Source organism: Heterodontus francisci, unplaced genomic scaffold (genome assembly GCF_036365525.1).
Source record: "Heterodontus francisci isolate sHetFra1 unplaced genomic scaffold, sHetFra1.hap1 HAP1_SCAFFOLD_704, whole genome shotgun sequence".
NCBI classification, from domain to species: Eukaryota; Metazoa; Chordata; class Chondrichthyes; order Heterodontiformes; family Heterodontidae; genus Heterodontus; species Heterodontus francisci.
The window spans coordinates 541,687-569,105 of NW_027140132.1; the positions used below are offsets into that span (position 1 = coordinate 541,687).

Below are 27,419 nucleotides of genomic sequence, written 5' to 3' on the forward strand. Positions count from 1 at the left end.
ATCCCTTCCTCATGGATTCTGACATGCTGCCGGCCAGGAGCGTACTCTCGTACACTTCCAGCAGGTCTGGGCTGACCCAGTCCCACAGGGCCGAATACAACTCAACTGGTAAGCCGTCACTTCCGGGAGTTTTCTTCATCTCAAATGACTTGATGGCCTTTGTCAGCTTGTCCAGAGTTAGCGGTTTGTCCAGATTCTCCTGCATGCTGTCATCTAAGACCTCTGTGATAGATGACAGGAAGGACTGGGAGGACGTGCTGTCCATAGACTTCACGTCTTACAGCCCAGCATTCAAGGATTTGCTAATCCTTAGTATGTCGGAGTGTGAAGTTGTGACCGAACCATCCTCTTCTGCTGCTGATCACAGAGCTCTCTCTGTGTACCTTTTGGAAGAAGAAACGCAAGCACGTCTCATCCTGCTCAATGGAGCAGACTCTGGACCGGAAGATGATCTTGGAGGCCTCCGTGGCAAAGAGCGAGGCCTGCTGGCTCTTCACCTCTTGGAGCCCCTCCTTGACCTCGACACCCATCGACTGCAGCCGGAGCAGATTTTGCATTCTTTTCTGGAGTGCGGACATTTCCCTCTGTCTCTCTTACCCTCTGAACAGCTTTGGAGATAAAGAACCTCTTGATGTTCTCCTTGATCGCTTCCCACCAGTGCACCGGATAATCAAAGAGGGTCTCACTGTTCTCCAACTTTTTCAATCTCTTTTGAGTTCCACAATGTTCGCTGGGGTTAGCAGTGTAGCATTGAGCTTCCATGTCCCCCTGCTAACCCGCTGGTCATCCTGTAAGTGACAGTCAACCAGTAAGAGGCAGTGGTCGGAGAAGAACACCGGCTTGACGTCGGTGGATCTGACCGTGAAAGCAGGGGACACATACAGGAAGTCAATCCTGGAACGGGCAGACCCGTCCGATCTTGACCAGGTGTATCTACGCTGCGCTCCGTCTGCAGGTTTGCTGAAGACATTGTGCAGTTTGGCATTTTATACTGTTTCCTTTAAGAATCTGGGCGCAGCGTACAGTTTTCTGTCGTCACTGCCAGATCGTCCAGCTGCATCAATGATGCAGTTGAAGTCACCTCCAAGAATGACCGGCCTGGATGTCGCCAGCAGCAGTTGGAGTTGCTGGAGGATGGTCAGCCTCTCGCTGCAATGGACCGGGGCATATACGTTGCTTAACTGGAGCGGAGCATTGTTGTACATTTCATCTGCTACGAGAAGGCGACCGCCCACCAGCATCTTAACTTCAGAGATGGTTAAATTGCCTCCCCACAGCAGAATACCCAGGCCGGAGGAACAGGAATCATTTCCTCTGGACCAGATCGATGGCCCGTGAGACCATTGCCTGTAAGTGCTGCGGTGCAGGATTCCACACTCCTGACAAAACAGTACGCCGGCTTTGACCTTTGCGAAGTCATCCAAGGTTGAAACACATCACGTGGTGGATTTAACACAATGCATGTTAATGGAAGCATTCTTTATATCCACTATAAAGTTGGGTGTTGCTTACCACACCAGGTGTCCTTGCTAGTCCCAGTCCTTGAGTATGTTCCTGCATACCCATAGTGTACGCAAGCTGTTTCACATTCGTTGAGCCCAGAAACCCCTAATGGTTATTCATGAGGGTTTTGTTCCACTGGGGTGACATCGGCAGGTGGGGGACGGGTCTTGTAGGCAGCAAGGCTTGGGTTGTCCTCTGCTGTTGGTGTCTTTCCCCTCGGTCCCTCCTCGAAGACATCACTGTTCCTGACTTCCCGGAGCTGGAGCTGGAGTGCGCAGGACACTTCGCTGCTCTCGGTCTCCCGGAGCTGGGGTGCACTGAGCATCTCCTTGGGTTCCATGCTTTTGGTTTGGGGTGCGCTGGGCGTGTCACAGCTTCCAGTGCCCCGGAGCTGGGGGGCTTTATCTTCCAGCTCCTTTGAGTTCTGCTGCTTCTTTTGGAGGTGCCATCGTTCCGGCCCTTCCTCGTGCAGTGAGGAGGAGCTGCTGTAGTCTGTCTCAGACGGTAGCCTCCTCTTGCCATTGGTTTGGGTGGTGACCTGTTCTTTTTTTGGAACTTTTTTCTTTGTGTTCTTCCTTTGTACCACCTGCCACTGACCTGTTTGTCCATCTGCTGCCTCCCCCTCCATTAATTCTGTCTGTGGAGGAGGAGTTTCCAGGCACGGAGTAGGTGTTGGGTCACTGGTTGCAGCTGCGTCCCCTTTCTTCTCTTTCTCAGATAGACTTTCATCGCTGTGGGGAGGATTGCTTGTTTTCCTCCCAGCACCAGACGTGTTCACCGTTCCTTAACCCAGCCTTTCCTTGGTCCTTGCTACCTGAGCATAACTGAGGCAGCGTTTGGGCAGGTTTTGTAGAGGTGGCCTGCCCCACCTCACAGGTTGCAGCACTTACTCTGTTTACAGTCCTTGGTGTGATGGCCTTCCTTCTTGCAGTTCTGGCAGACGACTGTGCTGCAGTTAGCTGCCACAAGACCAGATTTGCCGCAGGTACGACAAACTCTGGGCTGCTCCGCATAGACCATGAAGCCTCGACTTCCCCCGAAAGTGAAGCTGGAGGGAGGATGGATGATGGCTCCATTGGCATTGACCTTCAAGGCCACCTTGACCTGCCGCTAACTGGTCCAATTCCCAAATGGGTCCTTGACATCAGTGCTGCTGCCGGCCACCTCGACATACCTGGTGAGGAAGGTGAGTACATCCACGACAGGAACATGGGGGTTGTAGAGGTGGCTTCTCACCACACGGTCACGTTGCGATGGCAGTGTGAAGAGCGGCTGCATTGTGAGGATCGACAGCGGCGCCTGGTTTCCCTTCTCCTTGAACACCTTCAGGAACTTGATGCATCCGCCATGTTCTTGGACGTCACGTCAAAATATCCACTGCTGGGGAAGTCCTGCAGGCAGAAGATGTTCGCAGCTTGGAATCCACAGCAATCAATAAGGATTTTCTTAATGAAGAAGGTACGATCAACCGGTGCATCTCCATCATTATCCTTCACTGCCACCCGAACGGTGTTACACACTCCCTGGCCTGAAGTTACAGAATTGATTGCAGCCATTTTACTCAAAAACTTACCTGAGACAGGATCATGGTCTCTCCCCTGCTCCTCTTCCAGACATTTCCACAATCTCACAAATACTTTCACAAAGAGTGAAGAATTCCTCCCGCACTTCCCTGCTTTACCTTCTGGAGGAATGCAGTCCGGCTACTTCTGATTGATTACTGTCTGCTGAATCTCATTGGCTGGTTCATGTCACCAATCAGTTAGCTGCTATTTCGCCGATCATCAAAGGGCAATGAGAAAATGGGGTGGAGATTGACAGTGGCAAATTGTCAGAGCTGAAACCCATTCACAAATTTGAAAAGCCCGCCAAAATATTTGTGAAACAAGGAACAGCTGAAATATAATAAATAATATCGTCTGAAGAGTAAAATGTATTTCACTCTCTCCTGATATTGTGTTTCTCCTCATTGTCCGTCACAGATACCAGACTTACTTTCCTTCCGGGGGCGGAGCGGAGAGGAGTGGGCCTGTGGGGAGAACACCGAGAGTGGAGCCGATAAATTGAGCCTGAGGATCGCGGCCCAGTCACTCACCTTCCGGGAGAGGAGCGGAGAGCAGTCCAGGCACGTCGGAGTTTGAAAACAAAGTGAGCAGTGATGTCACAGGAAGGCTGCAAGGTGATTGGTTGGTGAGTGTCTGCTGTTAGGGAGTTACTCTAAATAGCTGGGTAAGTAACTAAAAGTAAAGGGAAAGGTCTACAGTTTTTTCAATAAAGGAGGTCGTGTTTTTTGGGGGAGAATCAAGGTCCCTAGTGTAAATAATTTAATTTTTGGGTAATTTAAGGGGATAAATTAAGGGTATGTCATGGCAGGGCAGCTCAGCAATGTGGAGTGATCCTCCTGTGCAATGTGGGAAGTCAGGGAGACTTCAAGTATCCAGGGCGAACACGTGTGCAGGATGTGTCTCCAGCTGCAGCTACTCGAAATCCACGTTTCGGATCTGGAGCGGCGGCTGGAAATGCTGTGGAGCATCTGCGAGGCTGAGATCATCATGGATAGCACGTATAGGGAGGTGGTCACACCGCAGGTAAAGACTGCTCAGGTAGAAAGGGAATGGGTCACCACCAGGCAGAGTAGAAGAACTAGGCAGGTAGTGAAGGAGTCCCCTGGATCCATCTCCCTTTCTAACAGATTTTCCACTTTGAATACTGTTGGGGGAGATAGCTTCTCAGGGGAATGCAGCAAGAACCAAGTCTGTGGCACCACAGGTGGATCAGCTGCACAGGAGGGGAGGAAAAGGAGTAGAAGAGCTATAGTGATAGGGGCTTCTATCGGAAGAGGTACAGATAGGCATTTCTGTGGCTGCAAACGTGACTCCAGGATGATATGTTGCCTCCCTGGTGCTAGGGTCAAGGATGTCACAAAGAGTGGCTGCAGGACAAGGGGGAGGGTGAACAGTCAGAGGTCATGGTACACATTGGCACCAATGACATAGGTAGAAAGAGGGATGAGGTCCTGCAACCAGAATTTAGGGAGCTAGATAGCAGATTAAAAAGCAGGACCTCAAAGGTTGTAATCTCTGGATTACTCCCAATGCCACATGCTAATGAGTATAGGAGTAAGAGGGTAGAGCAGATGAATGCTTGGCTGAGGATATGGTGCAGGAGGGAGGGCCTTAATTTCCTCGACCACTGGGTCTGTTTCTTATTCCTATCACAGAGACATGGTTGAGGGAGGGGCTGGACTGGCAGCTCAGTATTCCAGGGTACAGAATCTACAGGCAAGACAGGTGAAGGGGTAAAAGAGGAGGTAGCATTGCACTGTTGATCAAGGAGTCAATTACTGCAGTAAGGAAGGATGATATCTTAGAAATTCCTCAAATGAGGCCATATGGGTAGAACTTAAAAACAAAAAGGGGACAATCACTTGGCTGGGAGTATACTACAGGCCTCTAAACAGACAGGAAGAGATAGAGGAGAAAATATGTCGGCAAATCTCAGAGAGGTGGAAGAATCTTCTTCTTCTTTGGCCTCCTTGTCTCGAGAAACAATGGGTAAGCACCTGGAGGTGGTCAGTGGTTTGTGAAGCAGCGCCTGGAGTGGCTATAAAGGCCAATTCTAGAGTGATAGACTCTTCCACAGGTGCTGCAGATAAAATTGGTTGTCAGGGCTGTTACACAGTTGGCTCTACACTTGCGCTTCTGTCTTTTTTCCTGCCAACTGCGAAGTCTCTTCGACTCGCCACACGTTCGCCCCACCTTTATGGCTGCCCGCCAGCTCTGGCGATCACTGGCAACTGACTCCCACGACTTGTGATCAATGTCACAGGACGTCATATTGCGTTTGCAGACGTCTTTTAAGCGGAGACATGGACGGCCGGTGGGTCTGATACCAGTGATGAGCTCGCTGTACAATGTGTCCTTGGGGATCCTGCCATCTTCCATGCGGCTCACATGGCCAAGCCATCTCAAGTGCCACTGGCTCAGTAGGGTGTATATGCTGGGGTTGTGTTGGAGATATGGTTCTGCCACCTGATGCCAAGGATTCTCCGGAGGCTGCGAAGATGGAACGAATTGAGACGTCGCTCTTGGCTGACATACGTTGTCCAGGCCTCGCTGCCGCAGAGCAAGGTACTGAGGACACAGGCTTGATACACTTGGACTTTTGTGTTCTGTGTCAGTGTGCCATTTTCCCACACTCTCTTGGCCAGTCTGGACATAGCAGTGGAAGCCTTTCCCATGCACTTGTTGATTTCTGCATCGAGAGACAGGTTACTGGTGATAGTTGAGCCGAGGTAGGTGAACTCTTGAACCACTTCCAGAGCGTGGTCACCGATATTAATGGATGGAGCATTTCTGACATCCTGTCCCATGATGTTCTTTTTCTTGAGGCTGATGGTTAGGCCATATTCGTTGCAGGCAGCCGCAAACCTGTCGATGAGACTCTGCAGCCACTCTTCAGTGTGAGATATTAATGCAGCATCGTCAGCAAAGAGGAGTTCCCTGATGAGGACTTTCCGTACTTTGGTCTTCGCTCTTAGACGGGCAACCTGCCACCTGATCTTGTGAGGAGGACAATTCCTTCTTCTGAAGGGTTGAATGTATGTGAGAGCAGCAGGGAGAAGAAGATCCCAAACAATGTAGGTGTGAGAACACAGCCCTGTTTCATGCCACTCAGGATAGGAAATGGGTCTGATGAGGTGCCGTTATGCTAAATTGTGCCTTTCATATTGTCATGGAATGAGGTGATGATACTTAGTAGCTTTGGTGGATATCCAATCTTTTCTAGTAGTCTGAAGAGACCATGTCTGCTGACGAGGTCAAAGGCTTTGGTGAGATCTATGAAAGCAACGTAGAGGGGCATCTGTTGTTCACGGCATTTCTCCTGTAGCTGGTAAAGGGAGAACAGCATGTCAATGTTGGATCTCTCTGCTCGAAAGCTACACTGTGCCTCAGGGTAGACACGCTCAGCCAGCTTCTGGAGCCTGTTTAAAGCGACTCGAGTGAAGACTTTCCCCACTATCCTGAACAGGGAGATTCCACGGTAATTGTTGCAGTCACCACGGTCACCCTTGTTCTTATAGAGGGTGATGATATTGCCATCGCGCATGTCCTGTGGTACTGCTCCCTCGTCCCAGCACAGGCAAAACAGTCCGCAGAGTGCTGGAAGTATAGCAGGCTTGGTACTCTTGATTATTTCAGGGTAATGCTGTGCTTCCCAGGTGCTTTTCTGCTGGCGAGAAAATGAATGGCATCACTGAGTTCCGATTTTGTTGGCTGTACGTCCAGCTGTACCTTTAGAGATCTGTGCACTAGAACATCCAGATCTCTGCTCAAAATTATTTTCTTTTTTCCACCTACTTTAATGTTTTTCCCTGAAGGGTGTATGAATGTTGAGCATTCGCCCTGTCCACATGAATAACACTGCACTTACCCAAATTAAACATCATTTACCAGTCATGAACCCAATCTCCTAACACATTAAGATCAGCCTGAAACAGTCGAGCATCGTCTACAGTCTAAACACTCGCACAGATCTTCAAATCATCTGTAAATTTACAGATGGTGCGCCCTACACCTACATCCAGATCATTAATAAAAATAGTAAAGAGCAACAGACCCAACACCGATCCCTGTGGGACACCACTGGTAACTGGTCTCCAAACAGATCCAGATCCATCTGTAACTACTTTCTACCTACATCTGCCAGTCAGTTCCCAATCCAGATCAATATATTACCACTGATACCAGGGACTTTAATCTTATAGAGAAGCGTCTTGTGTGGAACCTTATCAAAATCTTTTGGCTGAGATCTGCTAATTGAACACAGGCCGGGGATGAGGCCTAGGCCTGTCCTGCTTTGTGTGTGGGTCTCAGGACCACACAAGGTTTGATCAGCTCACTGAGCACAGGCCCATCCTGCTCTATATGGTGCTCAGTACCTCACCAAATGAGAATAACTAACACACCACAGGCCATGGAGCCTCGGCCCATCCTTCCCCGATTGCGGTTCAGTGCCAACCAGGTCAGATCAGCTAATTCAGCACAGGCCGGAGATGGAAGCTGGACCTTTCCTGCTCTTGGGACTCCGTTCCATACCAGGTGCGATGAAGTAAGATACCACAGGCCGGGGATGGAGCCTGAGATTTCCCTGTTCTGTGTGGGGCTCTGTGCAACAACGTGTGAGAAGAACTATCATCCCTCAGGCTGAGGAAGGAGCCTGGGCCCATTCTGTTCTGTGTGGCTCCTACCACACTGAGTGGGATCAGTTAACACAACACAGGCCATGAATACAACCAGGCCCTTTCCTGCTCCGTGTGGCTCAGTATCACACCAGGTGGCATCAGCTAACACAGCACAGGCTGGGGCTGGAGCCTGGGCCCGTCCTGCTCTGTGGGCTCAGTAACAACCCGTAAGATGAACTTTTTTCAAAAGACTTCAGTGTATTTATCTCTGTCCAACACTGTGAGGCAGCTTTCTGTGTTTATAAAGAGTGTAATTTATTGACTGGTCTCTTGGATCAAACAGAGGTCTGTGTGCAGAGGGTTTGGGGGTGAGCTCTGATTCCTAACCCTTTCTGGACTGTGAGGAATAAAGAATGAATGAGAGAGAGAGAATGTGGGAGAAGGGATGATGGAAGAATTTGTCCGTGAACCTGATTAAAAGTGTCTCAAACGCAAGATAATATTAAGATATCAAGAGCAGAACATTAACATAATCTGAGTTCCGCGATCTGGTCGGGTCCCATTCCCCTGAAGTGAGGAATGAACGGGTGGGGAAATTCCACCTGGAGTTATATTTGTCTCCAATGAAGATGAGTTCACAGTGAGGATGGAATAGCTCAGTTGGGAGAACACGAGATTGAAGAACCAGGATACAATCCCTGGTTTCATCAGTTTTAATTTGGTGTCTCCATCAGTTTAAGTAGAGAGAATCAGAGGCGAGATTTTCCACTCTTGACCCCATGGGCTGAATTTTAAACTAACGGTGCGGCTCTCGGCAGAGGCACCGGAAGCGGGTGTCATCACCACACGAGTGAAATGTGGCTGGCCGACCCCGATCACGGAGCAGCCGACCAATTAATGAAGGGGAGGCGTGGGGCCCATGTAAACAAGGACCAGAGGTAGGGAACGAGGCACCGATGGCACCGACATCTGACACAACGGCAGGTGCTGGCACCATAATGAAAGGACTGCCAGACCTGCATTCACTGCTGCCTGGTTTAAAGGAGTGTCTTCCTGAGAGCCCTCTACTGCCCCAGGACCTGTTCTGCTGCCTCTGCTGTCCCAGGATCCGTTCTGCTGCCTCTGCTGTCCCAGGACCCGTTCTGCTGCCCCAAGACCCGTTCTGCTGCCTCTGATGCCCCAGGACCCGTTCTGCTGCCTCTGCTGCTCCAGGACCCGTTCTGCTGCATCTGCTGCCCCAGGACCCGTTCTGCTGCCCCAAGACCCGTTCTGCTGCCTCTGATGCCCCAGGACCCGTTCTGCTGCCCCAGGACCCGTTCTGCTGCCTCTGCTGCTCCAGGACCCGTTCTGCTGCCCCAGGACCCGTTCTGCTGCCTCTGCTGCCCCAGGACCCGTTCTGCTGCCTCTGCTGCCCCAGAACCTGTTCTGTTGCCTCTGCTGCCCCAGGATCAGTTCTGCTGCATCTGCTGCCCCAGGACCTGTTCTGCTGCCTCTGCTGCCCCAGGACCAGTTCTGCTGCATCTGCTGCCCCTGGACCTGTTCTGCTGCATCTGCTGCCCCAGGACCTGTTCTGCTGCCTCTGCTGCCCAGGATCCGTTCTGCTGTCACTGATGCCCCAGGACCCGTTCTGCTGTCACTGATGCCCCAGGACCCGTTCTGCTGTCTCTGCTGCCTGAGAGGTAAGGAGCTGAATGCGAGCCTGCAGTGACCATGGTCCAATGGTTTGGCGATGCCTTCCTGCAGGTTCGCCTCCAGGTGACAACAGATAGGTGGAAGATCCTCTTCCCCAGGGATGGGAGGTGGAGACCTGTCCACCTGACCAAGCAAAGCTGCTTTGAGATAGTAGGTGAAGTCAGCAGCCGTGGGGTCAACCCCAAGACATGGATCCAGTGCACGAAGTGGGTCAATGACCGGATCCAGGCTGCTCAGGCACAAACTCAAAACACTTTGGACCCTTTGGACATTGTGCATGGCAGAGTGAGAGGGAGTGTTTGGTGGAAAGGGAGTGACCACCCAGTCATGTGTAATGGGGAAGGGCAGCAGGACACGCTGCCTGAGGCTTGGCTGCATCTCGGTGGGAGGTGCACGTCAGTCATTTTATAAACTCACACAGTCCCTCGAGAGGGGCCACATGCAGGAGGAATATGTGTGTCCACATCATGGACTGCTGGATTATCACCATCAGAGATGTTGGGCTTGTCCCCGCTGGGAGACGAACTTTGTTGATCATAGTGGCTGCAATAGAAGACAGCCCACAATCGGAAAGAGCGTGTCAAGACTGGCAGTGGATGCCTTATCTCCATGTCCTCATCCCGATGGAGGAGGAGGCCATGGAACAGGCCGGGCAGCAAAGCAGCTGCTCCATAGCTGATGGAGAGACAGGGACACCTACCTAAGAGAGTGAGTGAGCATCTCCTGGGGCACAAGGGTGCATCTGCTGCAAAGGAGCCACACTGCTCATCTGTTCACCACTGCATCAATGGAGCTGCACAGTAGGGGTGGTTGGAATGTCACGATGGGCAGACTCTAACCCTTCAATGTCCCTGTTTTCACATGCAGGCTAGGATGAACGACAAGAGCGAAGAGCTGGAGAGACTGGGGGACAGCCAGACACCTCTGAGGAGGAGGAGGGAGCCTCAGATGGTGCACCGTCACATCATTCCCCTGCACCCTCCACCAGCACAGAAACCCGCACTCGGTGGGTATCCACTCGCTGTTAGATTTGGGCACACAAGCTGGTGAGCACGTCACAGACAGGCCCGGGCAGCTGACGGAGGCTGTGACAGCCGAGGCCACTGGCAGTTGGAAGTCTGTGGGAGGCCAGGCCCATGCTGAGTCCCAGGCTGATGACGTGCCTCTGGTGTCACCAGCAACACGGGAAATGCTGCAGCTGCAGCAAGAGGTCAGGCAACATCTGGCAGAGTTGCCGGAGGTTATGTGTACCCAAGTTCGGATGATGGAGGAGTCCATCCAGGGTGCATGCTGCACTGTCTCTGATGGGGGTGTGTCTGGCTTCCTTCCTTGAGAGATTGGTGACTCTGATGGAGAGCCAGATCCAGCCGACCAATCAGTGGCTGCCGGAGATGTGTGCAGACCTGCACTCCATCGCTTTGTCCATGAGCTCCATCCAGCGGTGACAAGGCGAGAGGGGGGACGAGGCACCTGAACTCTTCACCAGTTCCACATCCCTCTCAGGTCAGCAGCGAGGTACAAGTGTGTCTTATCAGGGGGAGGAGCAGCTGGCTGCTACATCTGGGGTCTCCTCTCAGGGTGCTCCTGGTGTGGACAGTAGCTCCAAAGCCCCTCTGCGAGTGACACAAGTGATGCCAGTGCCTGCCTCCATCACCCTCGATGACAGAGGGGGGGTCCCTGTACCTGTGCAGGAGGCCCTCAGTGTGCCGGGTCCCTCCAGCCCTCAGGCAGCAAGAGGACGGCCACCAATGTCATCCCAAGCCATGGGGCAGCAAGGTCAGCAGCCTGTCTCCACCTCAGCTAACAGAGCAGGGGGAGCACCACGAAGGAGCATGCGGAAAAGATTTCAGAAGAGCACCTAGATTCACTTGGGTTCATGGTGAATGTGCATTCCAGATGGATAGGGTTGCATTTGATGTCACATGGAAGAAAGAAATGATGTTCTCTCACTATGTCTCCTTCCTATTGTTGATGCCCTTTGGGACTTCATTTAAACCCTTCCTCCCAAGGGGCTGGAAGTGAGGGACCAAGCCCTGAGTTCACAAAGCTTCGGTCTTGTCACTGTGCGATGTGTACCTGGACGCTGCAGTGCAGAAGGAAGCAGGCGACAACAGGGCTGCTTAAAGCTAAGACTTTATTGCTGTGGTTCCAGAAGGTGGTAAGGCTCAAAGGAAACTTGAATGTATAAGGGTGTCTCATGTCTCCCTTGTGTGTATCTCATTGCCCCTTTCCTGCTGTGCCTGAGGTTCTTCATCAGGCACTGCTTGGGCAGCATCCTCCTCCACATCCTCATCATCAGAGGAGACATCACACTCCACGATATCCTCACTTGTCAACACCTCACCCCTCTGTAATGCCAGATTGTGCTGTGCACAGCAAACCACCACGATATGTGAGACCCTCGCCGGGACATACTGAAGGGCTCCACTGGATCGATCTAGGCACCTGAATCTCATCTTCAGGAGATCAATGGCCTCCTTGATGGTCGCTCGGGTTGACCCGCAGCAGGTGTTGTACCTCTCCTCTGCATCCGTGCGTGGGTTCCTCACAGACGTCAGTAGTCATGTCCTCAGTGGGTAGCCCCTGTCTCCAAGGATCCATCTCTGAAAGCGGATGGGGCCGCGGAAAGGTTCTGGCACCTGGGAGTGCCTTGGTATGCAGGCGTTGTGGCTGCTTCCCGGGATTTGTGCACACACCTATGGGATCCATTTGCAGTGGTTGCAGACCAATTGCACACTGAGCAAGTGGAAGCCCTTCCTGTTGAAGGCTGCTGGCTGGTCTGCAGGAGCCTTGATGGTCACATGGGGTGACACCCTACACCTGGGGGAATCCAGTGATGGCCCCGAATCCTATAGTCCTCTCAGCTTGACTGTTTGGATCGATGTGCACACAGTCACCGGCCCTCCTGAACAGGACATTGGTGACCTCCTTGATGCACTGATTCACCAAAGACTGTGAGATTCCACACATATCTCCAGTGGATCCCTGCAATGACCTGCTGGTGCAGAGGTTCAGTGGCACAGTGACCTTCAGTGACACTGGTATCAGGTGCCCACCAAGTCCCATGGGGCACAGCTGCATCATGGCAGAGAGATCAGTGACGACCTCCGTGCAGAGGCGCATTCTGTGGAGACACTGTCACTCGGACATCTGCAGGTAGTTGAACCTCAGCTGACGTGTTCCTCTGCCTCCTTCTCCATCCTCCTGTTCGAGGCTGGCCTTCCTGTGGGCCCCCAAGCTGCTGTGGTGCCCCTGCTGGTGCCTGCGCCTCCCTCCCTTCCTCTCTACTCCTCCTCCTCAATGTGAGCCTTGAATGAGGCCCATGACAGGTTGCCCCTCCCTGAGTGCAAGGCCTTCACAGTAAACAACACCCAGCCACATTTACCTCACTTGTCACCCTCAATGAGGTGGCACTGCCCCAATGGTACCCTGGTGTGGCTCCCCCTGCAGAGCTGGCACATTGGCCCCCACTCCTGACAGTGTTTCCCGATGCCCTTTCCCCCTCCACCCTTACTGCCAAGTTACGCTGCCTCACCCGATAGCTTCCCAGTGAAGCCAACACTCAGCTCCCACCTCCCAGTCACCTCCTTTAACCAGGCGAGGCTCTGAAGCCCCGTGGTTCCCGTGCACTATTAGTTCAATTGGATCCAGTGAATAAAATTGCTGACAATTGGACTCATAAATACTTTAAATGCCTTCTTGACGAGTGGATGTGCGAAGTCTGCCCTCCATGTCAGCCGCCGACAGAAAAATCCGGTCCGACGTCTTCCATCCCTATTTTATACACCCCCCCTCCCCCTCCCCAGCCTCCATTCCCGTCTCCAACGGTCCCTTAAAATTCTGGCCCATGTCTCTAAGACTAATGGGAGTGAAACTACATCTGCTCCTTAGCCTGAACAGGGAGAGCTGCTCTCTCTGTGTTCAAAGTGAATGAATCTGCTCTTTACCTTGTCTTACTGGAACGTTCACTGTCTGGAAATGTCTGTTTGAAAATGTTTTCCTGTTATATTAATGGAGCAGAGGAGCAGATGTGAGTTGCTGTTCAACAGAGAGGTTTGGAAGTGGGTGAAGGGGTGGAGTGATGGTGTGAGTGAGAGGTGCAGTGAGTTGGCCATTCTCAATAGAGTGTCAGGAATGAAGGTCAGAGGAACAGACCAGGCAGGAAACACAGAAAGAGCGAGGAGAAGCTGGTGTGAAAAACAGAGATTAAACAACAGGCTTGTTCAGTTGGTTTGGGTCTGGTGTTCAGAATACCCGGAATCTGGGTTCACTTCCCTTCCAACTCAGCGAATTGTATCAACATTATGTTCATAAAACCATAGAATGATACCCAAAGAAGGAGACCATTTGGTCCATTGTGTCAGTGCTGTCTCTTTGGTTATGTTATCCAATTAGAACTGCTGCTCAGCTTTTTCCTGTAATCTGTACATTTTTCCTTCCAGTATTTATCCCAATTGCTTTTCAAAGTTACGACTGAATCTGCTTTCAAGTCCTGATCAGACAGTGCATTCCAGATCACAACACATCACTGTATAAAAAATCATTCCTCATTTCGCCTCTGGTTCTTTTCTCAATTACCTGATAAATACATCCTCTGGTTACTGACCCTTTTGCCACTGGAAACAATTTCTCCTTATTTAACTTATTGAAAACCTTCTTGATGATGTCACATACTAGACTGCCAGTAAAACTGAAGCCCATGGAATAAAAGAGACAATGACAGCATGGCTATGAAGTTTGCAGACTGATAGGAACATAGAAGCAGGAGTAGGCCATTCAGCCCATCGAGACCACCCCACCATTCAATATGATGATGACTGATCATCCACTTCAATGCCTTTTTCCCACACTACCTCCATATCCCTTATGTCATTTGTATTTAGAAATCTGTCAATCTCTGCTTTAAACATACTCAATGACTGAGCTTCCACAGCTCTCTGGTGTAGAGAATTCCAAAGATTCACAACCCTCTGAGTAAAGAAATTTCTCCTCGTCTCTGTCCTAATTGGCTTTCCCCTTATGTTGAAATTGTGTCCCCTGGTTCTAGATTCCTCAACCGGAGGAAAAACTTCATCTACCCTGTCTATCCCTTTAAATATTTTGTAAGTTTCAATGAGATCACCTCTCATTCTTTGAAACTCTAGAGAATACAGTCCCAGTTTCCCCAATCTCTCTTCATAGGACAGTCCCGCCATCCCGGGAACAGGTCTGGTGAACCTTCATTGCACTCCCTCGATGGCAATGATATCCTTCCTCAGGAAAGGGGACCAAAACTGCACACAGTATTCCAAAGTGCAGTCCAACCAAGGTTATATACAATTGAAGCAAGATTTCACTACTCCTGTACTCAAATCGTCTTGTGATAGAGGCTAGCATATCATTCGTCTTCTGAACTGCTTGCTGCACCTGCATGTTAGCTTTCAGTCGCTTATTGACAAGGACACCCAGGCCCCTTTGTACATCTACACTTTCTAATCTCTTACCATTTAAGAAATAATCTGCACATCTGTTTCTCCTACCAAAGTGGATAACCTCACATTTTTACACATTATATTCCATGTGCCACTTTCTTGTCCACTCACTAAGTCTGTCCAAATCCCCTTGAAGCTGCTTTGCATCTTCCTCACAACACACATTCCCACCTAGTTTTGTGTCATCTGCGAACTTGGAAATACGACATTTGGTTCCCACCTCCGAATCATTGATATATATTGTGAACAGCTGGGTCACAGTGTGGTGGTGAACAGTTGTATTTCTGTCTGGAGGAAGGTTTACAGTGGGTTCCCCATGGTTCCTCATAACTTCAGTTATGTGCAGAGACTGGAAAAGCTGGGGTTGTTCTCCTTGGAGCAGAGCAAGTTCAGAACAACTTTGACAGAGTTAGAATCAAGGAATCAAATGGTTACAGGACAGAAGGAGACCATTCAGTCCATCATGTCCATGACAGCTCTTTGCAAGAGCAAATCAGCTAATTCCACTCCTCTGCCCTTTCATTGTAACCCTGCAAATTTTCTCTATTCAGGTGTTTATCCAATTCCCTTTTGAAAGCCACGATTGAATCTGCCTCCAGCACTCTCAGGCAGTGTAATCCAGATCTGAACCACTCGCTCTGTCCCACACCCCTGGTACCATTGCAGAAAATCTCTTCTGTTCATTTCATCCCTCATAAATAATTGAAATGAAATGTTTATTAGGAAATGCACAATATAAAAAAGAGAGAGAAATAAATGCTGAGAAAAATAGAAGTCAATGTTTGGAAGGTAAAAAGAGCAAAAGATGTAACTTTTATTCTGGTTGAGTGAGAGGAATATATCACACTCTGGGGCTTTTGTAAGACGATTTACTGATAAACCTGGGATTTGAGAGGAAGCTGGTTCATGGTTTACAGAACAAACTCAGTCCCTGGGGTGGAGCCAACAGCTGCACCGTCCAATAGCAGACAGGATGTGGACACTGTCTCAGGCCTGGTGAGCTCAGTCGATGAAAGCATGAAACTCTGAATCTCAAGTTTTTGAGTTTGAGCCTCTCGGTGGGTGTCTTATACTTCCTTTTTAGGCTGATTTTACAGCCATTCTCCAGCTCTGAATTCCTCGGCAGAGAGTTCAAGGAGTGTTTGAAATGAGATTCAACAGCAGTATGAGAAAGTCTCTCCTTGATTCAGGACTCTTACCTCTCTGCAGCATCTCGCTGCTGAAGATTGAACTTTATCTCATTTCATTCTCAGCTCATGGTCAGTGTGGATCACTGGGACTTCTGGCTGTCTCCCACTTCACAATCCATCAGTGCTGAGAAATCAATGGGGAATATTACTCACATGTTGTAATGTTTTATAAATACTTGAATGTATTTCACACTGTGTCTAACAGTGTGAATCTCCCCTGGTATATCACCTCACCAATACTTCAACAGAACATTCACATAATGTGAGCTCTGAGATCTGTTCAGATCCCATTCCCAAGACCTGGAAAGTGGGATTGGGCTGGATCGCTCTTTTTCAGCTGGCACAGACACGATTGCTAAATGGTCTCAGTCTGTGCCATAAATTTTCTCCATTTTCTATGTTCTATGAAGTGAGGTGTGATTGGGAGGGGCAATTCCACCAGGGTTATATTTTCTACCAAAACAATGACACAAGGGATACTTCACTTTTTTATTCATTCATTCATGCGATGTGGGCATCGCTGGCTAGGCCAGCATTTATTGCCCATGAGAAGGTGGTGGTGAGCTGCCTTCTTGAACCATTGCAGTCCATGTGGGGTAGGTACACCCACAGTGCTGTGAGAAAGGGAGTTCCAGGATTTTGACCCAGCGACAGTGAAGGAACGGCGATATAGTTCCAAGTCAGGATGGTGTGTGGCTTGGAGGGGAACTCGCATGTGGTGGTATCCCCTGTATTTGCTGCCCTTGCCCTTCTAGGTGGTAAAGGTCACTGGTTTGGAAGGTGCTGTCTAAGGAGTTGTGGTGCATTGCTGCAGTGGATTTTGTAGACGGTACACACTCTGCAACTGTGCGTCGATGGTGGAGGGAGTGAATGTTTGCAGATCGGGTGCCAATCAAGCGGGCTGCTTTGTCCTGGCGGTGTTGAGATTCTTGAGTTGGAATTGCACCCATCCAGGCAACTGGAGAATATTCCTTCACACTCTTGACTTGTGCCTTGTGGATGGTGGACAGGCTTTGGGGAGTCAGGAGTCATGGATGAGTGAGAGGAATATATCACACTTTGGGGCTTTTGTAAAAGGATTTATTAATAAACCTGGGATTTGAGAGGAAGCTGCTTCATGGTTTACAGAACAAATTCAGCCCCTGGGGTGGAGCCAACAGGTGCACTGTAATTACTCACCTCAGGATTCCAAGCCTCTGACCTGCTCTTCTAGTCACGTTATTTGTATGGCTACCCATGGTAACCTCCATGATGTTGATGGTGGGGGATTCAGTGATTGTAATGCTATTGAATGTCAAGGGGAGATGGTTAGATTCTCTCTTGTTGGAGATATTCATTGCCTGGCACTTGTGTGGTGCGAATGTTACTTGCCACTTATCATCCCAAGCCTGTGAGACTGAAATAGCTCAGTTGGGAGTGTGTTAGACTGAAGATCCCTGGTTCAATCTGGGGTTTTGGCAGTTCTCCTTTATTCTGCATCACCCTTTGGTTTTGACTCTTGAGCTGCACAATTTACACTGAAATTATTTACCCAACTCTGAAGGTTGGATTGGAATAGAGAGATATCAAGGATGGGAAATATTTACATTGTCTGCTTTAGCTTATTCTCTATCTCCCTGTGTCCTTTTCCCCAGTTTTTGAATCTTTCGGGGCCGGGTGAACATTTGATTTGCTGCATTTGTCCCAAACTGAAGCCTTTTCCACATCTCTGGGTGGTCAGACTCGCTCTGTCTGTTTTTGTTGCTCGTGACCATTAACGAGAACAGGCCACGAGTTCAACGTTTATCAGCAAACGGAAGATAATTGGAAAGAATTCTGTGTTACTCCAGACCAGTGACAAAGATACAATGGATGTTATTCAAAATAAATTCCCTTTGACATTTTATGTAAACTTGTTTGCATCCAAAAGTTGGATTTTAAGTGTAACAAAAATGTGTCAAATTATTGACTGACCATGTGACAGCGCACATGGGGATCAAATCCACAGCCTTGTTGTTATCAACACTGCGTCCTAACCAACTGAACTAAGCGGCATTTAGACAGAGCCAGGTATGGGTTTGAGCCGCACGCTGGGCGGTTTGTGTTTTATTTCTCACACTGGGTGACAGAGCGATTGTACAAACAATGGACACATCACATCACTGAAACATTGTTCTGATATAAAACAGTGTGAAATAAGAACTGAGCATGGAAATGGAACGGAACCAGAAATCAGGACTTTAATCTATTAAAGTTGATCTTGAAATTCAACCATTCACTGAACATTCCAATAGATCGAACTCTCTTCTGATATAAAATCCAGGAACTTGAGCTGCTGTAAAACACAACTGAGCCTAACGTGATTTGAACACGCAACCTTCTGATCTGGAGTCAGATGCGCTACCGTTGTGCCACAAGCTCACATATAAAGCAAAGTGTTCCATTCCTGACAGATTTACTTCTTGTTTAGATTCAGTGATTGAAATTAATTCAATCCTCATCTGACCTCCACTCTGTGAAGGCCTGCAATCCGACCTGAACCCGACGGCCTGTGTCGGGTTCGGTTCATGTCGGGTCGCTCTTCCGGTTCTGGCTTTCGGGCTCGGATCAGGTTGGGTCAGGTTCAGGTCAGGCTGGGTCCAGGTTTGTCTGAGTCCGTGTCGGACACACACAGTAAGTATTACATTTAACTTTGCTGGGAAGTTGAGTTTAATAAGTGTCAAAAGTTGAAAAGCCAACCAAAGCTGGGAGTCCGGGTCATTTAGGAGGGAAACTCTGAGTCTGCGCAGTGAGCAAGTGAGCATCTCTATGACGTCATTGCGCTCATGCTGCAGCTTCCTGTAGATTCGGAATCGTGAGGTAGATAAAGTGAACATTCCGGTGGTCGTGTAAAGCTCGGGTTAGTTTGGGCGTGGGAATAAATGGAGATACTCGGGCCGGGTCAGGCTCGGGTCCAATGTGGTTCTGTCAGGTTTGTGTCGGGTTTTTTTTCCTGACCTGAGCAGGCCTTTACTGCTCTGTCAGTTCAGTGCCTTATTTAAACTATTACTTGGAGTTCTGTTTTACAGGGTCTCGGCTGTTTAAGTGTTTCCCAGACCCACTACTCTGATTAATCAGACATTTTGCTGCTAACTGCTGCTGCTACAATTGAAATGTAAAAAAGAATTTCCAGTGACCTGCAACCAATGGACAAATACATTTCAGAAAGATAAAGTTCATTCGCCAATCCACAAATGTGTCTTTCTGCTTATATTTATAAACAACTCCTTCTCTCCACTATGGGAACTATACAATCACGACAGTTATTTGAAAGTTAGTATAAGATGTTCCAGTTCATCAATTTTAAAACTGCAGCAGGTATAATCCAGAAAACTTCTCTGTTGGAACCTCAGTCCCATTTAGATTGAAAGTGGACAATTAATGTATTCACTTGTTCATTGTGGACAGGTGTCTGACTTCGAATAAATCTCATTAACTTTCAATGAGGTGGCAGTATTTCTGTGCTCCCATTTTACACAGTCTGTCCTGTTCATGCACCATGTTTTTATTCTCCTCTCCCATTCTCCACAGGATACAGATTACAAGCATCATCAATCTAGCTGTTGAAAAGCATTGGAAGAATCTGGTCACACAGGTATTGAAACATTCATTTTCTGCCATTTTCCAAGTTGGTTGCTTTAAACACAGTACAATGTGTAATCTTCTTGAAAAGAGATTCTCTTCAATATCCAATACAAACTGAATTACATACCTGACAGACAAACACAGGAGAACAGGTGACTAGTGAACACAAACCTCATGGTGCTCATTTTCAGATTTATTGCAGTCATCCGACAAAACAAGTGAAAGAATATTCCAGTGAAATGATTTGGAAAGTAGGTGTGACTTTTGTTGGTGCCTTTCTTTGCTCTGTTGGTGAAACTTTCTTGCACCTGACTCCTGTTTATGTCTCTGTTTCCTCTATTGAATGAGGAAGGAGGTATTTGATCAGAAATCAACTGCATTGTGTACCTTTGAGAGGGGATTTCTGCACCATCAGGGCTGGAAACAGGAGTGAGTGAAAGACAATGTGTGGAGTTTGATTTTGTACAGAGGGAGAGCAAATCTAACAGGACTGTGAGATATTGGCCTGGATTTTACAGCCCCAATAGCGGTGAACTCTGAGACTTTCACTGCTATTGAGGGTCTGAACAGCACTGCAACTGCTGGTACATGCACACACTAACACCAGCATCTGGAAGTTGTGGTGGTGAGAAATGTGCTTAGAAGGAGCCTCTGATCATAATCGCACCAGCCCACTCTTTAAAGTGACAGGGACCTGTAGTTCAGCAATTTGGGCTCATTGCCCACAATGTACCCTGATTTTTACCTTGGTTGGATTAAAGCCGGTACCAACAGGCTCAGGGCTGCTCGGGAAGGACTTTTCTGTTGACACAACAGCTCCACTATTCCAGGAAGACACCGGCAGCAGCAGTTGTCAAATTTCAGAGGGAGTTCAGACATTTTAAATGTTGTATCTTATTTCTTAATTGGATGTAACTTTTTAGCATAGCCTGATCAGAGTTCTTAAATTTACATCTGACTTTTTATTAACAAGATTGAAGTGACTTTTAAAAACTACATCTTATCCTTTAAAATCCTGCTTCCATGTAGTTGACATTGGAAGATGACTTCAGAATAGCTTAGACTATCTTTCTAACAGGTACTGCAACAGCTTAAGACCTACTTTTCTGCAAAAGCTGGTGAATTACCTTCCGGGAGCGGAGAGGAGCGGAGCGGAGCAGACCTATATGGACCGATATGAGGAGAATGTTGAGAGCGGAGCCTATAAATCCAATCCGAGGATCGAGGCCCAGTCTCTTACCTTCCAGGAGTGGAGTGGAGATATTCCAGTGTGCTGGAGTTTTGAAAAAAAAAGAAGCCAACTGTGATGTCAGAGGAGAGCTGCAAGGTGATTGGTTGGTGAGTCACTGCTGTTAGTGTATTTAAATATCTTAAAGAAAAGGGCAAAGTTTTTTACTTGAAAAAAAAACCTCTGCTGATAAGATGAGTACTACTAAAGTGTTTTTTTTATTCAGTGTAGCTTATGAAGGACTTTAGATTGTAGTGGGTAGAACAAGGCCCCTAGTGTCATTAGTATTTTTTTATTAAGGGAGTAACTAATTAATCTAAGGGTAAGTCATGGCAGGAGAGCTCAGCCCCGTGATATGCTCCTCCTGCGCTATGTGGTGATTCAGGAACCCTCCCAGTCTCCATGACGACCATGTGTGCAGGAAGTGTATATAGCTGCAGCTACTGGCTACTCGCATTATGGAGCTGGAACTGCGGGTGGTTTCACTGTGGAGCATCCACGAAGCTGAGGGTGTCATGGATAGCATGTTTAGTGAGGTGGTCGCACCGCAGGTAATGGATGCACAGGCAGAAAAGGGATGGGCGACCACCAGATGGAATAGTAGGAGCAGGCAGGTAGTGCAGGAGTCCCCTGTGGCCATCCCCCTCTCAAACAGATACACCGCCTTGGTTCCTGTTGGGGGGAAGACCTCCCAGGGGAAAAGAGCAACAGCGCGGTCCGTGGCACCACGGAGGGCTCTGCTGCACAGCAGGGGATGAAAAGGGGAGGAAGAGCTATTGTGATAGGGGATTCTATCATAAGGGGTGCAGATAGGCGTTTCTGTGGCCGCAAACGAGACTCCAGGATGGTATGTTGCCTCCCTAATACTCGGGTCAAGGATGTTTCGGAGCAGCTGCCGGAAATTCTGAAAGGGGAGGGTGTGCAGCCAGAAATCGTGGTCCATGTTGGTACGAACGACATAGGCAGGAAGAGAGATGAGGTTCTGCAAAGTGAATATGGGGAGTTAGGCAGAATGTTAAAGAGCAGGACCTCTAGGGTTGTAATCTCAGGATTACTCCCTGTTGCTAGTGCGGGTAGGAATAGGAGGATTCGGCAAATGAATGCATTGCTGAAGACTGGCGAAGGCGGGAGGGCTTCAGGTACTTGGATCATTGGGATCTCTTCTGGTGCAGAGGTGACCTGTACAAGAGGGACGGGTTGCATCTGAACTGGAAGGGGACCAATATCCTTGTAGGGAGATTTTATAGTAATACACTGGAGGGTTTAAACTAGTCTTGCAGCGGGGGTGGGACCCAAAGTAGTAGTCTCTCCGATGAGATAGTTGAGGCAAATGGAGAGGTTAAAGCAAGCAAGTCCAGTAGGCAGGCCAGGCAGGGGCAGGACAGGGAGCGTGGAAGGTCTGGTGGGCTAAACTGCATTTACTTTAATGCAAGTATCCTTACAGGTAAGGCAGATGAACTCAGAGCATGGATCGGTACATGGGATTGTGGTATTGTAGCTATTACGGAAACGTGGTTGAGGGATGGGCAGGACTGGCAGCTCAATGTTCCGCGGTACTGATCCTTCCGGCGTGACAGAGGTGGAGGTAAGAGAGGAGGGGGAGTTGCACTATTGATTAGGGAGGACATCACGGCAGTACTTAGAGAGGATATCCCGGGGTGAATGTCCAGTGAGGCCATAATGGTAGAACTTAAAAATAATAAAAGGGTGATCCCTTTGATGGGATTATACCATAGGCCCCCCAATAGTCAGAGGGAAGTGGAGGAGCATATATGTAGGAAAATCACAGATAGGTATAGGAATTATAGGGTTGTAATAGTAGGTGATTTTAACTTCCCTAATATTGACTGGGACTGCCTTAGTGCTAAGGGATCAGATGGGGAAGAATTTGTTAAGTGAGTCCAGGATAGTTTTCTGAAGCAGTACGTGGATGGCCCGACTAGAGAAGGGGCTACACTCGATCTCCTCTTAGGAAATGAGGATGGGCAGGTGATTGATATGGCAGTGGGGGAGCACTTTGGGACCAGTGACCATAACTCTATTAGCTTCAAGATAGCTATGAAAAAGAATAGGACTGGTCCTCAGGTTGAAGTCCTAAATTGGGGGAAGGCTAATTTGCATGGCATCAGACAGGAACTCTCAAAAGTTGAATGGGAGAGGCTGTTTACAGGTAAAGGGACGTCTGGCAAGTGGGAGGCTTTTAAAAGTGAGATAGGAAGAGTTCAGGGCCAGCATGTTCCTGTTTGATGGAAGGGCAAGGCTGGCAAGTTTAGGGAACCTTGGTTGACGAGGGATATTGAGGGTCTGGTCAGGACAAATAAGGAGGCATACGTCAGGTATAGGCAGCTGGGATCGAGCGAGTCCCTCGAGAAGTATATGGGATATAGGAGTATACTTAAGAAGGAAATTAGGAGGGCGAAAAGGGGCCATGAGATTTCCCTGGCAGATAAGATAAAGGAGAATCCTAAAAGATTCTATAAGTGTATTAAGAGTAAAAGGGTGGCTAGGGAGAGTGCAGGTCCCCTTAAGGATCAGTGTGGCAATCTATGTGTGAAGCCACGCGAAATGGGCGAGGTCTTAAATGAATATTTCTCGTCTGTATTTACCGTGGAGAAGGTCATGGAAGCTAGTGAGTTCAAGGGAGGGAACAGCGATATCCTGCAGCATATCAACATTACAAAGGAGGAGGTGTTGGAGGTTTTGAAGCGCATTAAGGTGGATAAATCCCCAGGGCCTGATCAGATGTATCCTAGGATGCTATGGGAAGCAAGGGAGGAGATTGCTGGGGCGCTGGCAGAGATTTTTGTATCATCGTTAGCCACGGGTGAAGTACCGGAAGACTGGAGGATAGCTAATTTGTTAATTAATAAATTAAATAACAAATCATGTCGCCTCTTTCTCTTCTAAACTCTGGCGGAGACAAGCCTAGCTTGTCCAATCTTTCCTCGTAAGACAGCCCACCCATTCCATGTATTAGTCTCGTAAACTTTCTCTGTACTACCTCCAATGCATTTACATCCTCTCGCAAATAAGGAGACCAGTACAGTACTCAGTACTGCAGAAGAGGTCTCACCAATGTCCTGTATAGGTGAAGCATAACCTCCCTACTATTGTATTCAATTCCCATGGTGATAAATGATAACATTCGATTAGCTTTCCTAATTACGTGCTGGACCTGCATACTAACCTTTTACAATTCATGCCCTCGGACACCCAGATCCCTCTGCATCTCAGAGCTCTGCAATCTCTCACCATTTAGATAATATGCTTTTTTATTCTTCCTGCCATAGTGGACAATTTCCGACTTTCCCACATTATACTCCATTTGCCAGGTCTTTGCCCAATCACTTAACCTATCTATATCCCTTTGTAGCCCCCTTATGTCCTCTTCACAACCTACTTTCCTACCTATCTTTGTGATCAGCAAATTCAGCAACAATACCTTCGGTCCCTTCATCTAAGTCATTTATATAAATTGTAAAAAGTTGAGGCCCCAGCACAGATCCCTGTGGCACACCACTCGTTACTTCTTGCCAACCAGAAAATGACCCATTTATGCTGACTCTCTGTTTCCTGTCAGCTAGCCAATCTTCTATCCATGCCAATATGTTACACCCGACACCATGAGCTTTTATTTTCTGCAATAACCTTTGATATGGCACCTTATCCTTCTGGAAATCGAAATACAATACATCCACTGGTTCCCCTTTATCCACAGCACATGTAACTCCCTCAAAGAACTCCAATAAATTGGTTAAACATGATTTCCCTTTCAAAAAACCATGTTGACTCTGCCTGATTACCTTAATGTTTTCTAAATGCCCTGCTATAACATCCTCTGTAATAGCTCCAAACATTTTCCCTCAGACAAATGTTAAGCTAACTGGCCTGTCGTTTCCTGCTTTCTGTCTCCCTCCCTTTTTGAATAAATGAGTTACATTCACTCTTTTCCAATCTAACGGAACCTTCTCGAATCTAGGGAATTTTGGAATATTAAAACCAGCGCATCAACTATCTCACTAGCCAATTCAGGACCTGGCGACTTGTCAACCCGCAGCTCCAACAATTTGTTTAGTACCACTTCCCTGGTGATTGTAATTTTCTTGAGTTCCTCCATCCCTTCAATTTCCTGATATACGGCTAATACTGGGATGTTATTTGTATACTCAATAGTGAAGACCGATGCAAAGTATCTGTTCAATTCATCTGCCATCTCTTAATTATCCATTATTAATTCCCCAGGCACACTTTCAATTGGACCAACAGTCGCTTTGTTAACTCTTTTCTTTTTAAAATATCTGTGGAAACTCTTACTAGTTGTCTTGAAATTTCTTGCGAGCTTTCTCTCATACTCTAATTTTACCTTCCTTATCAATCTTTTAGTCATTCTTTGCAGTTTTTTTTATATTCTGTCCAATCTTCTGACCTGCCTCCCACCTTTGCACAATTATAGGCTTTTTCTTTAAGTTTGATAGTATCTTTAACTGTTTTCGTGAACCATGGATGGTGAGTCCCACCTTTGGAACTTTTCTTTCTCGTTGAAATGTATCTATTCTGTGTATTCTGAAATATCCCCTTAAATGTCTGCCACTGCATCTCTATTGACTTATCCCTTAACCTAATTTGCCAGTTCACTTTAGTTAGCTCTGCTTTCATGACCTTATAATTGCCCTTATTTAAATTTAAAATACTAGTCTGGGACCCACTCTCCTCTCCCTCAAACTGAATGTAAAATTCAATCATATTATAATCGCTACTACCTAGGGGCACCTTAACTATGAGGTCATTAATTAATCCTATCTCGTTGCACAATGCCAGGTCTAGTATAGCCTGCTCTCTGGTTGGCTCCAGAATGTATTGTTCCAAGAAATTATCCCCAAAACATTCTATGTATTCCTCATCTAGGCTACCTCTGCCCATCTGAATTTTCCAATCTATATGTAGATTAAAACCCCCCATAATTATCACAGTACCTTTCTGACAAGCTGCCATTATTTCTTCCTTTATCTCCCATCCGACAGTGTGGTTAATGTTAGGAGGCCTGTACACCACTCCCACATGTGACTTCTTGCCTTTATGATTTCTCATTTGTACTCAAACTGCTTCTGCATCCTGATCTCCAGAACTCAGGTCATCCCTCTCTATTACGCTAATACCATCATTAATTAACAGAGCTACCCCGCCACCTTTTCCTAGCTTCCTGTCCTTCCAAAATGCCATGTCACCTCCAATATTCTCATCCCAATCTATGTCGCCCTGCAGCCATGTCTCTGTAATGACTATCAGATCGTACTTATTTATTCTATTTGTGCTCCCAGTTCATCTGTTTTGTTTCAAATGCTCCATGCATTCAGATACAGAGCATTTAGTTTTGTCCTTTTATTATTTTTGTCACCTCTAGCCTTATCTGTCGATTTACTCTTAGATTTGTACATTCTGTCCCTTCCTGTCACAGTCTGTTTATCATTTCCCATATTTATACCTTTCTCTCTTGCCTTGTCTCTCCTCCTTGATTCACCATATCTTCCCAAATTTGATCCCTTGCCCCCACTATTCAGTTTAAAACCGTCTCTACGTCCCTCGTTATGTGGCTCGCTCGAACACCGGCACCAGCACGGTTCAGGTGTAGACCATCCCAACGGTACAGCCACCTCTTTCCCCAGTACTGGTGCCAATGCCCCACAAACCAGAACCCACTACTACCACACCAGTCTTTCAGCCGCACATTACTTTCTCTAATCTTATTTGTCCTATGCCAATTTGCACATGGTTCAGGTAATAATCCAGAGATGATTAACTTTGAGGTTCTGCTTCTTAATTTGGTGCCTAGTTCCTCATACTGACTTTGCAGAACCTCTATCCTTGTCCTGCCTATGTCTTTGGTACTGACATGGACCACGACGACTGGATCCTCCCCGTCCCATTGTATGTTTCGCTCCAGCCCTGAGCAGATGTCCTGAATCCTGGCACCGGCAGGCAACACAGCCGTCTGGACTCTTGCTTTTGCTGCAGAGAACAGAGTCAATCCACCTTACTATACTGTCCCCTACTACCACTACATTCCTTTTTTCTCCCTCTTTGAGCCACAAACACTTACTGCAGACGTGTTTGCCCTGGATCACACTGGCATCCAGGAACTCCCACATGCTGCAGCTGTGACACATCACTTGTCCTGTCATCCTTAACGTGTTTCAATTAACTACTTAAATATTTTATTCAATTATTCATTTCATTGCATATTTTATTAAACTTACCACTAGTTTGTTTACTATTTTAAACGTTAGGCCTAAAATGGATCTTAATCACTTACCAGATGCGCATCAAGCAGGTCGGTTCTTCCAAACCAATCAACGACCTGCTTGCCTGTGATGTCACAGCTTACCAGATCCTCACCAATCAGCTCCTTCCACTGCACCGAAGAAAGAACCAAATCCTGTATCCTCACCCCAGCGGCTCTCTGTTGCCCTGCTCTCACTCTCCATTGTGACGTCACTCCTCGATTTTTTTTTTCCCCTGCTCTGCTCCTCTCTCTCTCGCTCTGTCACCGA

General features: G+C 47.8%; 1 non-coding gene across 1 annotated transcript; it reads right to left on the bottom strand.

The window, feature by feature from the left end:
* Window positions 1-18,368: 18,368 nt before the first annotated feature.
* Window positions 18,369-18,440, bottom strand: trnaw-cca (transfer RNA tryptophan (anticodon CCA)). Its single transcript has one exon. It is a non-coding gene; the product is annotated as a tRNA-Trp (tRNA).
* Window positions 18,441-27,419: the final 8,979 nt, after the last annotated feature.